Raw genomic sequence first — 6,024 nt, forward strand, 5'->3', positions numbered from 1 at the left:
ATGATGTATAGATAGATAAATAAATAATAAATTAATAAAATTTAAGATAAAAATTACCTTAAATAATTTAATTAGTAGAATTGGGGGGAAACTTTTATTGTTGTAGTGACACGTGTCCAACTCTTTTATTGTTTTAGTATATAGTATGATTAAATAATATATATCTCAATCTAATAGTAGTACTTTTACAGCTTTTAAAACAAATCAATTTATAATTTCAACATAGAGTAATATAATAACTTAATTACATACATAAAAGTAATAATTTTTTGTTCAAATGATTCATAAAACCGTACTTGGCACGGACATCTATCTAGTGTAATTTTAATTAAGGATCTACATTAAAATTTGACATTCAATATTTATTTATTTTCTCATTTATTATGAGGAGTGTTAATTTTAGGGAAGTACACTCTCACAAAATGAATTTCGAGCCTTTGAATTTTAAATGCGATATTTATTTATTTTCTCATTTATTATGAGGAGTGTTAATTTTAGGGAAGTACACTAAATTGTTGTTGGGTTTATTGTGTATGAAATTGATGATGGACAAAGATGTGATTTGGAATGTACGTGACTTACAATGAAAATTATGTAATTAAGAGAAATCATTGGTGATTGTGTAAAATATGAAATTGATGATAAATGTCGAATTATAGGGTTATATATTGAATTAGAATTAGTTGTAAATGTGAATTCAAGTAAATTATGTGTTGTAATGTTGTGGATCGAAGCATATAATTTATTTCATCATGAGTTAAGTTATTGAACTGAAGTAGAATGTATCAAAAATAAGAAGTAAACCAATATACAAATATGGGTGGAAAAATAAGTTGTAACTTGATAAGCCGATTAAGGATGATGGACACTGGCATGATATCTGAGATCTGATGGTGAATTGGAGATTTTGTAGATGAGTTGAATCATAAATTAGTTTGATGAGTTGATCATTAAATTGGATTTATAAAGTAAATTAGAATAGGAATGTGAATTTGATTTGAATAAGTGCGTTGACTTTTGTTACTTGGGATTATGGCTAGATTTTGCTAAGTTTGGGTTGTCAAGAAAATTTGTTTGGACAATTCACAAGTTGCAGTCATTAGTTGGATTTGTGAATTTTTGTTAGTTGGATTGTGAGTTGAGTTTGTTTAATTTAAGATTTATGTTTGATTGAAGATTAATAATATAAAGGAAATTATATGATTGGTTATATGGTTTTGGTCTTATAGTTATGTGATTAATTGATGCGTAGTACTTAGAGATGGAGTTATCTAAGTTGATCTTGCTTAGTAATTAAGTAAATAAATCTATGTATACTTGTAAATGAGGTTACGTATCTTCTTGGTGTATTATTTATAAATAAAGTTGAGTTTAATAATATTAAGCTACTGAAATAATTTGTTATGTATATGAAATGATTAAATTAAATGAAGATTACGTCTACATTGTTCATAAGTATTATTCTATTTACAAGTATGTATTTGTTATTGTACGTGAAATATAAGAAAGAATAAAAGAATCAATGAATACAAAACTAAGAACTAACGATACTTGAGATAAAGGGTATTGGGTAAGTAGAGTCTCTGAGAAAATTATTTGGATACTAAAAACTTGATTATAAAGAATTTATCATCAAGTATGAAGCAATATTGTTATAAATTAAAAATTAAGTTATGCATAAAGAACTCAAGAAAGCGAATGCTGCTCTTTGAGTAATGATTTAAAAGATACAAACAAATGTAAAGAATTACAAAAAAGCGGAGGATTTCGCAAAAGACAATAAGAAAAGTCCAAGGTATCATAAGGGAGTGCTAACTTTATTTTTTCAGCCACTCGGCTTTCCGGTGGAATAGAATATGCCGGTCCACCTATGTGTGGCAGAATGTAGGCAACACCCAGACGAAAAGTTCCAATCCAGGGCCGTGGCATTCTTTATGACCCCAGGTGAGAGTGCGCGTTCATGATAACCCGAGGCGACATGCGTATATGAAACTGGCTTGGCATGCATGCAAGCATAAAACTTCTGGGGTGACGACCGAAAATACTCATAAGACACTAATTTGTTTTCTTAGGTTTTATAATTAAAACTATAAAGTCGAATTAAGTAAATAATAACACAAATGTAATCATTAAATTAAGCTATATAAAATGTGTACTTAGCATAAGCTGATTATGTGGTTTTGTTTTTTGAACATGTCCTGGTGGGGGACAAATTTAGAGATTATTGAAATCAACGGCAGCTGAAAGCCCAGAGATCAGTAATCAACAAAGCAGTCTCATCCATTCATATAATAGTATATAAGTGATAAATCTTTTATTTAAAAGTATTTTAGTACTTATTTTAGATTATTTGAGAAAAGTTTTCACCTTATGAGGTGACGTGATTTTAAAATGTTTAGCGCTTGTGCTACTGGTTGGTTGTTGATTTGAAATATTGGTTTTATAATTGAAGGGTGTTTTAAAGTCATAATGAGATATTTTAGATTATCCGATTTACAAACAGAATTTTGTCGGATTTTCTATAGAAATTTATTATATTTTAATCATTTCAAATGCTTCTAATGTAATTCTTTTACATATTTTGAATGTTGTAACTCTTATATTTAAAATTTCTGATAGATGCTTAGTGAATAATATAGTCAGTTAAGTAAGTGATCATATTATTGATGTTAATAGCCCGATATAAGTGTGAAGCTTTTGCATTAGTTATAATTGATCTTGATTAATCAGTTGGTTAGTTTCGGGTTGTTACAAACAATCTCCATGATAAGTCTAAAAACCAACAAGTGCAACGAAATGATTCCCAAAAATAATAAGATTATCAACATATACTAAGACATTAATTTGAACATTGCCTTTAGTATAAGTAAAGAGAGAATAATCAGGGTAAGATTGTACGAAGCCGTATCCTTTCAAGGCCGCTACAACCTTAGCAAACCAACATCTCGAGGCTTGTTTCAACCCATACAAGGACTTTCTCAAATGACACGCCAATGATGTATCAGAACTGTAACACCCCGGCCCCTCGGACCACTGGTGACTACTCATGGGGACTGTAGACTGGCCCCACAAACCAACACAAGTCTTTCCAGCGCACTTTGGCCTCACTTGTGCGCATCCGGGAACACTTACTAGAAGGTCACCCATCCTAAGATTGCTCCCCACCAAGCACGCTTAACTGTGGAGTTCTTAGCAAATGGGCTCCCTAGAAAAGAAGATGCACCTTGTTGATATGAGTAGTCTATCAATCCTTTTTCAAGCTAAATTTGGGGTATTACACTCACCCCCACTTAAGAATACAACGTCCTCGTTGGACCGTAACTTCAGGATCTTTTCCCCCGCTAGGTGCACTGAACACTATCAGCCACGGTCGTAGAGTTTCTCTGATACCATTTGTAACATCCCGGCCCCTCGGACCGCTGGTGACTACTCATGGAGACTATATACTGGCCCCACAAACCAACACAAGTCTTTCCAGCGCACTTTGGCCTCACTCGTGCGCACCCGGGAACACTTCCCAGGAGGTCATCCATCCTAAGATTGCTCTCCACCAAGCACGCTTAACTGTGGAGTTCTTAGCAAATGGGCTCCCTAGAAAAGAAGATGCACCCTGTTGATATGAGTAGTCTATCAATCCTTTTTCAAGCTAAATCTGGGGTATTACAAGAACTCTCAAACCCTGGAGGTAATTTTATGTATACCTCCTCATCAAGATCACCTTGCAAAAAGTCGTTATGAATATCCATTTGATGAAGTTCCCAGTTTTTTAAAGCTACGATTGCTAGAAAAGCCCTAACAATAGTCATCTTTGCAACAAGAGCATATGTTTCACCATAATCTATGCCTTCCTGCTGATGATTACCAAAAACGATTTATCGAGACTTGAAACGTTCAATATCACCATTAAACAAATATTTTGTCTTGTACACCCATTAACTCCCTAGAGCACGTATACTGGGAGGAAGGTGCTCTAACGTCCAAGTCCCACTATCCTCCGAGGCTCTAATTTCTTCCTGCATAGATTGTCGTCAACCTTCATGTTTCATGGTTTCTTTAAAGAATTTCGGATCATGACCACTAACAACAACTGCCAAAAACTTACAATAATTCACATAAAACTTGTTACAATTTATATAATGTTCTAAAGGATAAGGCTTACCTGAAGGAGTATTGGAAGATGGAGTATTGGGGGATAGATTCTTAGCAAACACTGAGTGAGTCATATAATCACGAAGAAGAACCGAGGGGACTTTTCCTGAAACCCATGCCCCAAGGCCTGACCTGCTACCCCTTTGTCGGCATCAGTACGCTGGTTCCGGTGCATTGCTTCGGGCTGATGCTGTTGGGTAGAGGCTGCCTCATCCGGTGAGGAGGCAGTAACAGAGTCACCAACACTACCCGTATTCTCACTGTCACTATTGTGCACATCATGCACCACATTGTCAATGTACTCATACTCCACAAAACCATCATGTATATCATAGGGAAACTCAAAACCATGAGACTCAATATGAACATCTTTCGGTGTAGCAAAAGAGAACACATCCGCAATAAATTTGACATCCCGACACACAAAAAATCTTTGGATTCAAGATCATACAATCTCCACCCTTTCTTCCCAAATGGATAGCCCACACAAACACACTTTCGACTCCAACTCACAAACTTATCTCGATGGGTCATCTGATTATGTGCAAAACATAAACACCCAAAAGTACAAATGACACCATACATAGGAGGTTATTAAAGAGGATTTCAAATGGAGTTTTATTTTGTAGCAATGGAGTAGAAGTTCGATTAATTAGGTGGGTCGCAGCAAGAACACACTCACCCCATTGGTAATTTGGCTTGGAATCTCAAAGCTCGTCCAACTGACAAAATATGTTTATGTTTTCTCTCAACCCTCCCATTTTTTGCGGAGTACCCACATATGAGGTTTGAAAAATAATACCAACACTATAAAAAAAATCACGTAAACAATTAAACTTTGTACCATTATTGCTTTGCATATTTTTTATTGTTTGAGTGAATTGTCTTTCTACCATAGCAGCAAACATCAAAAACATACGAAACACCTTCGTTTTATCATTCAACAAACAAATCCAAACAACTCTAGAATAGTCATCAACTATTGTAAAAAAATAACGAGCTCCACACGACAAAACATGTCTATATGGGCCCTACAAATCACAATGAATTTTTTTCAAAAATTCTAGATGCTTTATTGTCACTCAAAGGAAAACTATCTCTAGGATGCTTAGCACGCATACACACTTCACATCCTTCGTTTGGTCTTGTATAGAATACATATAAGCACACGTATAATAACCACACGTATAGCACACGTATAAGCATTAAATTGGTCTTGTATAGCACACGTATAAGCATTAAATTGGACAATACAATGAAGATCATTGCTAAGTTGTGAAACTGAAAGTAAATTAGAACGCAAATGAGGAACAGAGCACCATAGTGAGGGTGATTTTATCCGACAAACAAATAAAGCCAATAAGAGAATCCAACACTGTTTCACCATTAGGCAACCTAACCGGACTGTAATACTCGACTGCTATTTTACTCTTTTAGCAGCTGAACCAGTACATAAAAGAAATGAGAATCAGAGATAAGAAGAAGAAAAAGAGAGAGAGAGAGAGAGAGAGAGAGAGAGATTAGAGGTGGAATGCTTGTATATTATGTAATCAAGGCAAGGCGCCCCCGCTCAACTGTTTGAGTGGTTGAGTAACTCCTTAGTGTGAGTACACAATTCAACAATTACAAGTATGAAATCTAAGGGTATATCCTACCTCTATTTATACAAAATCTCATAACAGAAAAAGAGAGAAGTCCAATGCATAACCGAAATTGCAGGCTATAACAAACTCAAATATTCCTTGCCAGCTCAGCCTTCTCAATTCTTCTTGTTTCTTCTTTTGTAAGTGAGGACAATAAGTGGGTTTGTTTCTGTACTTGGGCTATCCGCTTGCTCTGGGCTATTATCTGGACTATTCATCACATTACCCTTCC

The sequence above is a fragment of the Amaranthus tricolor genome, chromosome 6 (genome assembly GCF_026212465.1).
Source record: "Amaranthus tricolor cultivar Red isolate AtriRed21 chromosome 6, ASM2621246v1, whole genome shotgun sequence".
Taxonomy (NCBI): Eukaryota; Viridiplantae; Streptophyta; class Magnoliopsida; order Caryophyllales; family Amaranthaceae; genus Amaranthus; species Amaranthus tricolor.